This window comes from Artibeus jamaicensis, unplaced genomic scaffold (genome assembly GCF_021234435.1).
Source record: "Artibeus jamaicensis isolate MK-2021 breed Jamaican fruit bat unplaced genomic scaffold, CSHL_Jam_final scaffold_660, whole genome shotgun sequence".
NCBI classification, from domain to species: Eukaryota; Metazoa; Chordata; class Mammalia; order Chiroptera; family Phyllostomidae; genus Artibeus; species Artibeus jamaicensis.
Window position 1 is genome coordinate 7,156,431 of NW_026522052.1, and position 16,070 is coordinate 7,172,500.

Consider the following 16,070-nt stretch of genomic DNA (forward strand, 5'->3'; position numbering starts at 1 on the left):
TCGCGGCGAAAGACGCGCCCGAACCTCTAGGGCAGTGTCTCAGTGCCCTTAACGCTCCCCGCCCACCCCTGCGGCCCCCACGCCGTGCACGTGCACTCCCGGGACAACGGCAGGCGAGGCCTGGGCGCGCCCCCGCCGCCCACGGCCGCGCGCGCGCTCCGCCCGCCCCCCTCGCGCGTACTCGTGCCCGCGGCCGCGGTCGCGCGCCTCTTCTCCCCGCTGCGGGCGCCGCGGTGCAGGAGGAGGCGGAGCGCAGGAGGCGGAGGCCCGGCGGGCGGCGGGCTCCGGCGGGCGCGCGCCGGCGAGCGAGGCGGGGGCGCGGCGGGGGCGGCTCGAGGGCGGCTGGTAGGGGCTCCGAGCCCGAAGACCGCGGACCCGGGCCGACTCCGCCGGGGCGGGCGAGCGTGGCGCGTGACGGAGGTGGGGACTGTGAGGCCGCGGCCGGGAGCCCGGCGTCCCCGCCCCCGAGCCTGACGGGCGGCCGGGCGGGATGAGGCGCTGGCGCGGGGGGCGCCCGGCCGAGCCTCCGCGGCTGCCTTGGGCGGCCAGGCGTTAGGCTTGCGGCGTGAGCGGTGCTCGGAGGCGAAGACGAGGAGGACGAGGAGGCCGAGGAGGAAAGGGCGGCGGGCCCGGTGCCCGCGGAGGGCAGACACGGAGCGGCGATCCGGGCGCAGCGAGGCCGCAGCGGCGCGGCGGGGCCGCGGGGCTCGGTAAGGCGGGGGGCGCGGGCGGGCCGGGGGCGCCGGTGACGTGGGCAGGCGCCGCGGGGAAGGCTGCGGGGGGCCTTGCTTTCCTTTTTGGAAAAAAAGAATTCCTTTTCAAGTGAAGGTTCCGGATCGAATGTTCTTAGACCATCTCGGGTTTCCCCTGTCCCTCCGTGCTCAGTGCCCCAGCCTCCAGCGGGCACCCGGCTCCGAGCCGACCGCCTTCCGCGGTAGCATCCCCGTGGCCCCACGGCCTCGGCAGGCGAGGGTGCGGACGCATTTCTTGCCCTCTGCGGTGCTCAAGCCCGAGGCTCCAGGCAGGCTCGAGCCGCGACTCCCAGGGATGGCAGCGGGGCTCCGGGGACACAGCACGGGCAGTGGTCCGCGCGCGAGGGTTTCCCTGCGGTGCTGCCCCCGGGGTTGGTGGGGGCAGGCTGAGCGACTGGTCTCCAACAGGTCTTCGCTCGCGGGGACTCCCGTGGAGTTTTCCCTCTCATCTGTGTAATTGGCTGAAGTTGCTGGTACGTATTGGACGATGCTGGTGACTTAGTGTCCCTTTTCTTTCCTCCTTGAACTCCCCGCCACCGTCATATCGTGCCTTTCTCATTTTGTTGGGTTGAAATATTTATGTTGAATGTTTTCGCAAACAGATCACAAGAAATGGTGGGAAGAGCAGGTCAAGCTTGATTCCTTAGTTTTAGTCCACTTCTGGTCCTCTTTTAACTTCACCTTCTCTTGCTGAAGCTCAACGAAGGGAGAGGGGAGGAGACCCACAGCAGGGTGCTTGGGATGCAGTTTCATAGTTAGCTTTTAGGAAATAGAATTGGGATAATTATAATTTTGATCTGCATGCAGAATTGCAGTTTGCTTTTAAAATGCTTGGGGCACTGCGTGATGCTACACGGATAGCTGGCAGCTGGGCCACATTGCATTGTTGTCAGCATCTCTTTTATGTTCCATTCTTTCAGACTTTTACTTGGCACAGATTTAGACCTTTTAAGTCATTCAGAACAGGAATAACTTCTGATACATCGCTTGCTTTTGTAAACGTTGTCTATATTTGTATTTCAACTGGAAGAAAGAAAGCATATGGTGCTAGAGTACAGTGGCTCTCAGAGTCCAGGAGATGTGCTAGTTTGGTCCAGTAATTAGATTTATTGTTGCAGTATTTTGGGGTAGTGGTGGTTGTGATTCAGGTTTTTTTTTTCTTATTGGGTAAATTGAAGTCTAACTGGGCATTTTGACATTTGCTCCTTGGGGCTTGAGAGTGAAGGAAATAGAAGCTTTATTTGCTGCTACAACATGATCTCAAAGTTTTTCAAGAACTTGTTGATGTGGATTCATTCCAATAGGGCTGTTTGTGAAGATGGGGCATCATGCTGTTGTGATTTCCACTTTCAGGACTACCTGGAGTCTGTTTCACTTTTAAAATTGGTGATGTGGTGATGCTCAATAGACTAAGTCCATAGTGTGGTGGGAGACTGGAACTGTTGTGCTCAAGCCAGTCATCTCCATACCGTTGTCCCCAGAGCAGGCCGCGGGGTAAAGCAGCACTTTGGACAGAGACCTGTCCAGCCATAGCTGGGGTGCAAGCCCAGTTTACTCTGTAGTGGTGCACATTGAGGTGGGTGGCAGGGTGTAAGTGGGCCAGAGAGGAAATGTTCATTGCAAGAACCTTTCTCAGTTACATAACTGTTTTGTTTTCTAGGGACAGACTCAGAAGCAGCCAGGCAGGCTCAACTGTCATTAGGGTCTTTGATGTTGGTTTGAATTCCAGTAGTTATGTTCCTTTTATTTTCTTTTCCCACCCCCCGCATCATTTCCCAATCAGAAGCTATTCTGCAGTTGGGCTGAGACTTAAATGTCAATATATCCATCTTCACTTCTTTCTTTTTCTCTTATTCTCTGTTTAGATGACTTATTCAGCAGTGTTTTCCCTTTTCAAGAAGGCCTGGGTGTGTTGTCTGCATCATATATATAGATTCATTGTTGACTGTAAATGCGTTTAACACATGTCAGGGACTAGCAACTGTTTTCTTCAGAAGACTGTGATAGCGGAAGAGAAATGGCATGAAATGAGCTAAATATTGTTCATTGTTTAGTTTAGTCTCATAAGGAATGAGAATGTGTTAGATCTCTTCCAGTTTCACAACGTTGTGATTCTCATTCTTAGGACATCTGTGTGCAGTACCTGCAGTTTGCAACTTTTGGAAGTTTTCATTATTTTGGGACAGATGGCAAAGTTTATGGCGACTTTGAGTTTCATCAAAGCATCAAAGTATTGAAGCAGGTTACAAATTAGCATTTGTGAGAAGAGCTGTTTAGTTAAAAAATTATATTTTTCTGCATTATTTAGGAAGAAGTTGGCAGAATTCAGCCTTTGGCCAAATCTGGCCCACAGCTTTTTTTTTGTATGAGCTATGAACTAAGAATGATTAAATTTGAAATGCTTAGAAAAAAATCAAAAGAGTACTATTTCAGACATGTGCAAGTTATATGAAATGCAAATATCAATGTTCACAGATGAAGGTATTTGGCGTGCAGCCCTGCTCGTCCCTTTATGGGTGGTCTGTGGCTGCACTGGCAGCTCAGCAGTGGAGTTGCGGTCTTATGACGGAGGTAGTAGTGCCTGTGAAGCCTACACTTTTTATCTGGCCCTTTACAGAAAAAGTCTGCCAAACGCTGATTTAGGACTTGAAATTTCATGCCTTACTTCGCGTAAGCGTTATTTCTTATCGTAGCATTGTAAGGGTTAAGACCCTGGGAAGGTACTGAGTTTTGCTTTGGGGCATAAACCTTGATCCTGGACAAACTAATATCTTGGTCCCTTAGGTACCTCCTTTATAACCAGAGAATGACAATAGGATGTCTTAGAAGGTTACAGTGATGATTAAATGAAATGGTACACATCAAGTCTTAATGCAATGTAAGTATCAGGAAGCACTCAGTACAATGTAGCGATGGTGATGACTCTAAATCCTACTGTAAATGTAGGCCTAAATTACTGTAGCGCACCTTTGCCCCTGTATTATTCACTTGTTCTCCTGAGTGATAGGCTTACTTGTTATTAATTTGTCAACTGTACCGAAGCTACTAGTTTAGTTAACAGATGCTAGTTCTAATAATGAGAAAATTTCCCAATGTTATGGTATATTTTTATTCATCACTTATTTAGGTGATTAAAAATGGGTGGAGGCCCTGGCTCGGTAGCTCATTTTGTTAGAGTGCCGTCCCGATATGCCAGGGTTGCAGGTTCAATCCCCACAAAGGCACATACAAGAACCCACCAAGAGTGCATAAGTAAGTGGAGCAAAAAATTGATGTCTCTCTCTCTCCCCCCAACCCCTGTTCTCTCTCTCAAAAAAAAAGTGGGTGGGAAGGTAATTTTTCTCTGTTTTTCAGAGATCCTTGTTTTTGATAATTTTCTAATACCATTCTGTCTGTGTTTGTAAACTCAGTTTAAATATCAGTTCTATTTTGATACTGGTGGGGTTTTTTTTGTTTTGGTCTGGGAAAGATATGTGAGAAAAGCCTGTTTTAATTAGGCCAGGGTTAGATAACTTTCCTTACTTGTGTATGACATTCTGCTAAGTCTTCCTTATGATTTGCCTTAGCATCTCTGTAATATCCTCTTAAAGTTATAATAATAAAACTTAATATTTTTCTAAAGACCTAGTTTACTGTTAGAGGCTTTAATATCAAACTGCTTTTTAAAGTTTTTGGCTTAAATTATGTTACAATTGAGAAATTGGATGTGCTTTTTAACTTCCAGTGCTGGTTTATGTAACATTACCCTCAAACTAAGAGTGAGCAAATAAACCAGGCCATTGTTCTGACTGAGTTAAATGAGACAGAATTGGGGTCACTGTGGCTTTTGCAGTCCTATCAGTTGTGTAGCTTCATGCTTTGGGTGATGCTTAAATGCAGCATGATGGTCCAAGGGAGATGCAAGGGCATCGATGTTCCCACATGGTCCCTCATGGAACAGTGGGATGGATGAAGGCAGCGGCCCTCTATTTCACATGGAGCAGCAGCACTTGGAAAAGGAAACTGCAGGGTTCTAGTTGTAGCACCTCAAGAAAGGTAAAGATGTAAAGAAGACCCGCTCTCATGAGGAGACAGTATTCCCTTCTGAGACCCAGCCAACCAACCAACCAACCAACCAACCAGTTTTCTGTCTGAAGAGAGATGAAGGTTGAGAGAGAATATTTCCCAAGGTAGTAAAGATTTGGTAAGATAGCTGTTTGTAGTTTTGCACTGTACCTGGACAAGAGGGCTTTCCTTAGTATTTAAAGAAGATTGTTTTAGGACACATAAAAGGATGTGAGAAATGAGATGTTTGGTTTAATTTCTCATAACCAAAGTATGTGTCAGAATGTTTACTGTGAAAGTAGAATTCTGCTTTTTAGACAGATCCTGTTACTTGGTTTGTGGTCATATGTCCATTTACTATGTACTTTACATTATGGACTGTAATATACATTAATATTGGAGGCTGTGGAGATGGAAAGTATGGGAAGTAACAGCATGTGACCCCGCTGTAATAGAAGTGTCATGACGTGTTTACATTGTTTCTATTAGAAACAGTGTATTCAGTTTGTTGGCACTTAAAAATCATACAAGCATTACTGTGTGGAGTTCAGCCTTGTGATCTTGGGCAAGCCATTTGACCGCGTTGTTTTTATTCCCTTGTATGTAGGATGGAAACCGTAACTCTTTTCCTTTTTTCTTTGGAGAGATACGTGGTAAAGAGATACGTTAAGAAGAGTAGCATTTTCCGCAGTTTTGAAGAAAATGTGTGGAATTCAATAATTAGCTAGTATATTAAGCCCAGACATAAAAGTTAAGTAACCTTTAATGGAGAAAGGAAATTTGAACTTGAAGTCACAGGACCTGGGTTCTCTTCTTGGCTCTGCTGTAAACTGTCTGTGACTTTGGACAAGTAATTCATCTCTCTGACCCTCATTTTCCTTATATTTGTAATGAGGGGTCAGACTAAAGGTAAGGTCCTTTTTTGCTCCAAAATTATGATTCTGATTTTTGAAAAAAAACTAGGGACCATCCTCTTACATTTGCCTAGTTACCATTGACCTAGTAGTTGCTTTATATCCAGTGGTCATCCAGATTCAGTAGCAGTCTTGGCTCCATAGGGTGAGGAAAACCAAATCTTTTTTTATCAGTAGAAGTATTCTCTGTGTACATTTACATATTTTGTACCATGCTAGATCCAGTGGGAAATAGATATGAAAGAAGGCAGCAGTGACTCTTTGTGCTCAGAAAATGTTCATTTTATTGGGTAGATAAACTATATTGTGAGAAAGATTCTTATAAAAGGGTAGGCAAGGGGACACTGGGATGATCTCCTATCTGTCAGTTGAAAGACTTGGGATGTACCGTTGGAGAGGGTACTTTGTGACCTTGAACATTTGTAAAATGAGCTTAGTAGACTCCCTCCAGCTCTGAAATTGGTCCTATTCTCTCTTTTTTTTTAAAAAAAAATTTATTTATTTATCTTTAGAGGGGAAGGAGAGAGGGAGAGAAACATCAATGTATGGTTGCCTCTAGTGCATCCCCTGCAGGGAACTGGCCTGCAGGGAACCTGCCTGCAACCCAGGCATGTGCCCTGACTGGGAATCGAACTGCAATCCTCTGGTTCAAAGGCCCATGCTCAATCCACTGAGCTACACCAGCCAGGGCTGGTCCTATTCTCTTTGATGGAGGAGCAGCATCTTAGAATCAGCCTATCAGGAGACAACCCAAGTGAGAACTGTGCAGTGCGGATCAGAGTTTTACACTGATTCTCTGTGATCGCTTGGTTTTATTAGATGGGAGGGAAGGGTGACTTTAACCTGTTGGAAATGCATTTGGGGACAACCTTTCTTCTGTAAAGTTAAGCGTTTGAGAAGTGAGAGGAGACCACAGTGTTCCTTTTTTTGAGGTCAAAATTTGTGCTGTGCTCACACTCATTTTTGCCTTTTTAAGGCCTCCACTTCCTGTAGTTATTTTCTCCCCTAAATTATTGTTCCCTCCTTACTGGATCATCTCTTTTAGTAGGCGTACATGCCTTATATTATGTGCAGCCCTGATGATTGTTTACCAAATGCCATTCTCTGCGGCTTCCTTTCAGTAATAGGACCCTTGAGTTTTGTCTAGGCACATGGTACCCAACTGCATTACATTTTCCAGCCTCTCTCTCACAGATAGATATAGTCATGTGACTAAATTGAGGCCAAAGGGTCGTGCCCAGAAATGGTGTGCAGGATTTCTGGGTCACGGTCTTGGGAAGCTAGTTGCCTTCTGCTTCTCTTTCTTCTCTTTTGTTCAGCCTTGCGGGTGAGCAACACTTTAGGAGGATATAGATCTACAAGACAGGTTCTTGGATGGTCTCGTGGAGCAGAGCCCCCTCCGAGCCATGGACTACTCATTTCTCTCTGGGTGGTCAAGTGAGAGAAGAATACAATTTCGTCTTGTTGGAGCCCGTGATTCTGTAACTGAATAAATCACCTCTCTTAAACCATACTCTCCTCCATTTTATGATTCCCTTCAGCTATTGCCCAATTTCTGTGTTTTCTTTTACAGCAAGAGATGTTTATATTTGCTGTGCTGACTTCCTCAGGCTGCCAAAGCCAGTGACCACTTCAAGTGTCTACATCTTACTGACCTCTCACCAGCATTTCACATTGGATGACTTTGATCTTTGGTCTGTTTCCTACTCATTCTCTGTGTCTTTTTGCCAGCTTATCTCTACCCCTCCCCCACCTCTAAAATTTGGAATGTCCCTGGACTCCGCTCAGGTTATTTCATCCAATTTCATGGTTTCAAATACCATTTATATGCTGAAGAGGATTAAATTCTTATCTCTAATGCTGAGTTTCCCCCCCTTGACTCATCTAACTTCATTCCTCCGCATGGTATCTGAGAGATTCCCCAAACATAACGTGGACAAAGGTGAACTGTGCATTACTCTTTCTTTCATGCAATCCCGCCCTCACCTCTCCCAAGTCTTCACTGTCTCAGTAAGTGGCACCACCACCTGTTGAGTCGTGCAGGCCATGCCCTTGGAGTCATCGTCTGCTGTTTTCCTCTCATCTCACGATAAGTCTTCTCAGCTCCGTCTGCAGAACGTAAACCGCACCCGACTGCATCTCAGCCTTTTCAGTGTGAAAAACCCAGGCTAGTAGCCTTTCTCCTCTGGAAAACTGCCCCCAGACTTCCCTGCCTCTGTGCTTATCTCTCCTTCCTTACCTGTCCCATACACAGGAACTGAAAATAATGCTAAATTAATCTGATTGCTTGACCTGCTTACTGGCTTTCTAATATATATACTTAACACTAAAACTAAAAGGTAAAAATTTTATCATGCAAACAAAACCTCCATTTTGGCCATTCAGGAGGCCCTGTATCAGCGGGGAAGATTTTGTCCTGCGGGGACATTTGGCAATGTCTGGAGACACTTCTGATTGTCAGGACTGGGTTGGGATGGTGGGGGGAGTGTGCTACTGGCATCTCGTGGGTAGGGTGCTGGGGTCCTGCTGAATACCCTACGATGCTGAAGACAGCTCCCAATAACAAAGAATAATGTAGTTCACCGTGTCTGTAGTCCATGATCGGGCTCCTGGCTTTCTCTCCACCCTCATCTTCTGTTCTCTGTTTGTTCACTGGGCTGCAGTCACAGTGATGCTCTTTTTCTTTTTTAATAAGCCTTAACTTTTTACAGAAGTTTTAGGTTTACAGCATAATTGAATGGAAGGTACAGAGATTTCCAACCCAGGAACAGCCTCTCTTACTATCGCCATCCCCAGAATGGTTATAGTTGTTATAATTGATGAACCTATATGGATACAACATTATCATTCAAGAGTCCATAGTTTATATTAGGGTTCACTCTAGGTGTTATACATTTTCTATACAGAGTAGTTTCACTGCCCTGTGCTTCATACCCTATTCGTCACCTGTTCATCCCTTGCCTCCCCCCACCCCCAACCTCAGCTATCAGTGATCTCTTTAATGACTCCATAGTTTTGCCTTTTTCAGAATGTCATATAGTTGGTAGTGTACAGTATGTAGCCTTTTCAGGTGGGCTTCTGTCACTTAGTATGTATTTAAGTTTCCCCATATTGTTTCATGGCTTGATAGCTCATTACTTTTTAGTGCTGCATAACATTCCACTGTGGACACATGGCAGTTTATCCATCCCCCTGCTGAAGCACGTCTGGCTCGTTTCCACATTTTGGCAGTTATGAATGAAATTGCTTAAACACCCGTGCGCAGGGTTTTTTTTTTGACATAATTTTTCACCTCCTTTGGTTAAATACCAAGGAGTGTGATTGATGAATCATAGTATATTTAGTTTTATAAGAAACCAACTGAGCTGTTTTCCAAAGTGGCGGTACCATTTTGCATTCCCACCCACAGCCGATGAGTGTGTTCCTGTTGCTCCACGGCTCCTCTAGCACTTGGTGTTGCCAGCACTCTGGATTTAGGCCATTCCAATAGGCGTGTAGTGGAAGATGCTCTTTTTTACCCACTGTACAAGCTAAGCACATATCGTCTTAGGGATTTGCTGTTCCTTTTGTTTAGAATGTGCTTCCTTCAGATCTTCGCATGACTGCCTTCTTTGTCTTCTCTAGAGAGGCCTTTATGATTACCTGTAAAAGTACAGCATTCCAATTTGTCTTCTCCATGATCCTGTTTATCTTCTTTATATTAGTTTATTATTTAATTGCTTATATGTTTAATTTATAATTCCCTCTCCATAAACTATTTGAGGGGCAGGGGCTCTGTCTGGAGACTTGTTGAATACTTAACATTCCTACTTAATAAATAATTTGTTGATGACACAGAGGTGCCCGAGTCCATTGTGGGAATGGAAGGCAAGGTCTTCAGTGATGATGACGGATCAGAGGATTCAACTGGGAGCAGTAGGGAAGGTTATGATTTTCTGGAGGATGGGAAAAAAAATCCCTTGAGACTGGCCGCTTTAGCCTTTATTCAGTGATTAATGTCGTGGAGTGGAGGAACTCACCTCCGTGTTATGAAGAGGCAGATGACAAGAGTGAGCTGACAGCAGGAACTTTTTAAGAAAGACAGGTTACTTCCGGATTTAACTTCAATTTAGCCTTGTGTCTCATACCCCCTGTTTCTGCAGGTGGAGTGACATTTTCCCAGGACGGTTGAATGCTGCAGTTACACAGACCTCTAGGGAATGCAGTCCTGCCTTTTCCCAATAGCAGGATTCCTTCAGGTTGTCCTTGGAAGATAATCATCTGCCCTGTGCTTCTGTATTGCCAGAGTCTGGGAACTCAGTTACATGACAGTCCAACTCTTTAAAGATCTCTCATTGTTTAAAAATTCCTTATTAGATTAAAGTGGAGTGTAGCTCCCTGAATTTCCACCACCACACAGATATGCTTTATTTTTCACATGGTAGCTCTTTAGCTGTCATGGGAAAAATGGCTGCTTCTTTTGTCTTCCTATCAGCCTTTTTTCTTTTTAGATTAAATGTACTCCTTTTCTTCAGCTGTTCCTCATATGACAAGGTTTTTAGCTCATTTTCCAGGTTCATCCCTAATATTTTTGGGACTTGGGGCAAGAATATAAATGGAAGTCCATATTCCACATGTCTAAAAATTTACAAGTTCTAAATCAAACTAACTGATTAGGCTGTTTCACTGTCTACCTTAACAAAATGTCATGGTTGACCTGATTAGAGCGGAACAGAATTCTCAGACGTGCCTGTGTTCTGCTTCAGGACAAGTTGTAAAGGACCAGCCTTCAACCCGGGATCCCCTTTTCCCTGCAGGCTCCTTGCACAAGGGACTTTGCATGTGCACATGTGTGGACACTCGAGCCCATACACCCCCCCACAACTTTCAGACAGCAGCTCCTTGACTATCCCTTGGGTCTAGGGTTGTAAATACTGATGAGTTCATCTTCCCTTGGGAGGACTAACTCAGAAAAGAGGCCTGAGCACACCCTGGAAGTAGGCAGGAAATTCTGAGGTACTGGACAAGATGAGGACTGAGGTGTGTAGGCTGCAGGTGGGCACACTTTTTAGGCCCTGACAACAACTGGCCCCTCGTGGTCAAGGATGTGGCCAGTAGGAGTCCAGAGCATGACCTTCCATGGATCCAGGATCAGGGCAGGGGTCTTTGTTGCTAAGATAGTACTGTTCTATCACCGTCAGACTCTGGTCTTGATTCTGTTTGCCAGGGCTAGTTATTGTGGAAAATGTTAAATTTCCTCTTATAGTATTCCAAATTAGACACAGTATTCTAATTAGAGCTTTCTCACTAGTGTGCTAGGCAGTGCTCTGAATGTGTTACAGATGGGCCAGAAATACTGATTTCCTCAGTCCTCAGAGAGTGTTGTCAGTCATGGAGAGGCAGGAGCCTCTAGGCTGATTGCTGTTGCCCAGCAACAGCATGCATGGCTTATTTACCCCAGTGTGCCTGCACCAGCACAGTCGTTTTCTGTGTGCGTCAGGAGCGGGAGAGATTGGGGAGCCCTGCTCTAGCCTGGTAGACGGTGACTACTCAGGGCTCATCATTTCCCATGCTTTACATACAGCTTTAAGAGGATTTTTTTTATCAGCATCATTATTTGATCTGCCTGACAATGTTGGAGTGTCAAAGTAGGTTTGTGCCCTTCTTATTAATGAGGATATAGATCCAGGTTAAGTGGCTTAATCTAGCTACATATTCTCACTCAACTAGGGCAGCCGAAACTGGAGCTCCATTCTTCTGACTCTTATTTTGGCATATTCTCTCTACTAACCCAAATCGTTTTTCTTGTACTTTTTTTTGGGGGAGCCTATCATTTCAGGCTCATTTAGGGCATACAGGGAATTAAAATTTTGAGAGTTTTTCAACTCCAACTTATGTTTTATGACTTTTTTATTGTTGCTTTTTAACCTGAAGACTTGACTTTACATTAATCATTCTTTTTTTTTTTTTCCAGTTTTATAACTTTATTTGACAATCAGCAGTTAGTTCTCATCCACACTAACTGTTTGTAGATTTTTGAAAGTGGTGACAGGTATATAGGTAACCAACATATAGAGCTTGTTTGGTGAATCTTCATCCTCATTATGTTTTCTGGACAACCGCACTCGGATACGGTATGGGACATTCCTTATTCCTTTGGCCCAGACGGCTTTGTTGAACCTGGTGTCAATGTGCACATCTGGAGTCCCCATCTCCTTCATGGCAAATTTCCGGATCTCTTTAAGTGCTCAAGGGGCATGCTTCTTGAAGCCCACTCCATGGATGCGCTTGTGGATGTTGATGGTGTACTCTCTGGCTACTACCTTGTTGATGGCAGAACGGCCCTTCTTCTCGCCACACTTCTTTGCGGGAGCCATTATGATGGGCCCAGATTGAAAAAGCTAATCATTCTTTTTTTTTTTTTTTTAATAATTTTAAGATTTTTTATTTATTTATCTTTAGAGGGGAAGGGAAGGAGAGAGGGAGAGAAACATCAATGTATGGTTGCCTTTCATGCGTCCCCTGCTGGAAACTGGCCTGCAGGGAACCGGCCTGCAACCCCGGCATGTGCCCTGACTGGGAATCGAACCGCGATTGTCTGGTTCACAGGCCCGTGCTTAATCCACTGAGCTACACCAGCCAGGGCAAAGCTAATCATTCTTAATAGTATCATTTTTATGTTGGTCAGACTTAATCCAGTGTCTTGAAACTTGATTCTCTGTGTTGTCCATTTTGATAGCTCTCTTCCCTAGATTAGCATCATATGTAGTTATTAGAGTGATGTTTGTCTGAAATCGTCACCCTGTGTCATTTATAAAAAGTAAGATTACATTAAGGCAGAAAACTGCAATACTTTTAGAAGTAGTTCTTTCCTAAATCAGTTATGATAAAGTTCTGGCACATAAATAAAGTTCATTTCCCTTTAATTTAGTGCCCACTTTATATTGATCTTTACAAACATTATTTTATGTAAACCTCAGACAAGTGTAAGCACTTGCTTAAGTCACCCAACTAAATGGTGGGTTGATTCAGAATTCAAATCTAGGTTTTTCTGACCTCGAAGTACCTGTGCTTTCCTCAGTATTACTTTATAAATGATGTGAAATGATTTGTACATATTTAGATGGGCTGAGAAAGGAATGTTTCCCAGATTTATGTTCTCATGTGTAGAATAACTAATTCTCTAATGTTACTCTTGAGTAGGACAGTTGCCACGTGCCCCCCCCCCCCAACTATCTGGTGTAAATGTCAGTGGTGTGGGGTTGAAAAACCTGCTCTAATAGTTTTGGGAAGTCAAGGTATGTTTGTACATTTAGCTGAGTGTCATGGTGATGGGTATTAGAAGGTATGAGCGATGAGGAAGTCTTTGTGCCTCCGTATTTTGCGTTCTTGGTGGTCTGCCTTTCTCCTTGGAACAGGTTGTCAATGAGAGTAGAGCATGATGTTTATCCACTTCCATTCTGTATTACTTCTAGAGAATCGGATTTTTATAAAGGCTGTCTAAGTGGTGACAGTTAGGCTTTTTATGTTTGAATGCTTTTTTCATGCAACTAAGCTGGTTTTTGTCTGTTGACTTGCTAACCAATGTGACTTCTATGAGGAGCTATATTTATTGGGTACAGCACAAATTTGAAGGAATGGTTGCTTAGCATTCTAACACAAGTTCTTTCTCTTTTCCCTTGTTTTTGGGGTCCAAGGCATGACCAGAACATCGCTGCAGTGCTTTCCCATTTCTTCAGTGACTTTTCCATACTTGATTTTTGTCTTCCTTCGATCAACATTGCCATACCCTCCTCCTTGAATTTGCTTCATTATGTCACTCTAGCAGACCAAGAACAATCAGATGTTCCCTAGTCCTAATATACTTAACCCTCTTGCTCAAGTTTTGAGGAATGCTTTTTTTAAAGATTTTATTTATTTATTTTAAGAGGTAGGGGAAGGGGAAGAGAAAGAGGGGAAGAGAAACATCAATGTGTGGTTGCCTCTCACACGCCCCTAACTGGGTATCTGGCTCATGACGCAGGTGTGTGCCCTGGCTGGGAATCAAACCAGTGACCCCTTGGCTCATAGACTGATGATCAATCCACTGAGCCACACCAGCCAGGGCTCATCTCCAGAACTTTTTCATTTTACAGGACTAACACTCTGTGCCCATTAAACAATAATGCTTCATTTCTCCCTCCCTACAGCCCCTGATAACCATTATTCTACTTTCTGTTTCTATGAATTTGACTATAGATACTTCTTATAAATGGAGTCATACACTATTTGTCTTTTTTGTGAGTGGCTTATTTCACTTAGTTATGCTAAGTGACATTATTGTTCTCTTGGTTCATCCTTGTTGTAACATGTGACAAGATTTCCCTCATTTTTAAGGCTGAATAATAATTTCATCGTATATATATATGTATTACATTTGTTTATCCATTCATCTCTGATGGACACTGAGCCGCTTCCACCTACTGGCAGTAGTGCAGCGGTGAACATGGGTGTGCGCGTATCTCTTCATTTCTTGCTTTCGATTCTTTTGGATACAGACCTAGAAGTAGCATTGCTGGACGGTATGGTATTGTGTGTTGAATTTTCTGAGGAACTGCTGTACTGTGCCTCACAGCAAGATACCGTTTCACATTCCCACCATCAGTGTGCAAGGGCTCCAGTTCCTTCACATTCCCGTCAACACTTGTTATTTTCTGCCTTTTTTTTTTTTTTTTTTTTGCTAGTGGTCATTCTAATGTATGTGGGATATTATCTTGTGTGGTTCTGATTTGCATTTGCTTAGTAATAGTGACATTGGCCATTTAAAATATGTGGTTGGTCATTTGTATATCATTTTTGGAGATATGCTCATTCAAGTCTTTGCCTGTTTTTTAATCAGGCTGTTTTTTGTTGATGTAGTTCTTTATATATTTTGGATATCAAGCTCTTACTTACCAGATACATGATTTAAAATATTTTTTCCCATTCTGTGGTTGCCTTTTCACTGTGTTGCATGAAGTTTTTAATTTTGATAAAACCCAACTTACTATTTTGTTTTTTTGTTGTCTCTGCTTTTCATGTCATGTTCAAGAAATCATTCCCAAATCTAGTGTCATGAAGTTTTCCCCCCTGTTTTCTTCTGAGTTTTATAGTTTTAGCTCTTTTGTTTGGATCTGTGATGGAGTTGGGTTGATTTTTTTACACAGTGTAAGACATGGGTCCAGTTTCACTCTTTTGCATGTGGATATCCAGTTTTCCCAATACCTTTGTTGAAAAGACTGTTCTTTTTCAATTTAATGGTTTCGGAAAACTTGCTGAAATCAGTATTTATACTGATTTTACAGATGAGGTGATTGCCATTGAGGTGTGACTGATAGACAGCATTAACACATTCTAAAAAGAATTAGTCGTCCTGGCCTGCGTGAGTCAGTTGGTTGGAGCATCCTCCTGTGACCGAAAGGTTGCGGGTTTGGTTCCCAGTCAGGGCGCACACCCAGGCTGCAGGTCTGATCTCGGGTCCTAGCACTTTATGATCCTTGGTCTGAGCACCTGTGGGAGCAACCAGTCCGTGTTTCTCTCTCTTCTGGTCTCTCTAAAAGGAATGAGAAAAATGTCCCCGGGTGAGGATAAAAATAACAAAAAAGTAAAAAGAATTAGTTAACAATCCCAAATTGCATTTGGTACAGAAAGGTGAAGAAGGTTCTTAGGGTTGTGAGGCTTTGTGTGTGTATGTGTATGTGTATGTGTATGTGTATGTGTATGTGTATGTGTGGTTTGTGGTCTTCTCCCAGGGGTGTGAGTGCCAGTGACTGTGCACCCCAGTTCTGATAGGTTGCTAGCTCTGTACAGTGGTTTTCTGACTCTTTCAGCAGCAAAATCCCCCTTTTCCCCAAACAACATCTTAGATGGACCTTTAGTGTTTCTGCTGATAATTAGTATCTTGTTAGTATATATTCATCTAAAAAAATCAATGTATAATATTTACCTAATTTTGCTACTTGATGATAATACAAGGTCATGCATTTGTGGTTTCCACTTTGTTGAAAACATGTGCATGTTATGGTTTTTAAATTTTGTGTCTATTACAGTTTTAAAAAGAGGTAGTGATATTGATATATGGGAACACCTTTTAAACATTTTTTAAATATATTTTATTCATAATGCCATTACAGTTGTCCCATTCCCCTTTTCATTCCCCTCCACCTTGCACACTCCTCCCCCTACATTCCCCCCTTTCGTTTATGTCCATGTGTCATAAGTTCTTTAGATTCTATATTTCCCACACTACTCTTGCCCTCCCTTCTATCTGTTTTCTCCCCACCATCTATGCTACTTATTCTCTGTACCTTCTCCCCCTCGCTTGTGCCACTCCCCTGTTGCTAACCCTCCATGTGATTTCCAT

The 16,070-nt window shown here is 43.8% G+C and overlaps 1 protein-coding gene and 1 pseudogene across 1 annotated transcript in view; one reads left to right on the forward strand and one right to left on the reverse strand.

Annotated features, from left to right (window-relative positions):
• The first annotated feature begins 373 nt into the window (after positions 1 to 373).
• Positions 374 to 16,070, forward strand: part of ARHGAP32 (Rho GTPase activating protein 32) — a 275,104-nt gene continuing 259,407 nt past the window's right edge. Inside the window, exon 1 of the mRNA XM_037134236.2 lies at positions 374 to 710. The gene's annotated coding sequence lies outside the window, so the exon portion shown is untranslated. The remainder of the gene's footprint in view (positions 711 to 16,070) is intronic.
• Positions 11,691 to 12,066, reverse strand: LOC119041082 (60S ribosomal protein L31-like; annotated as a pseudogene).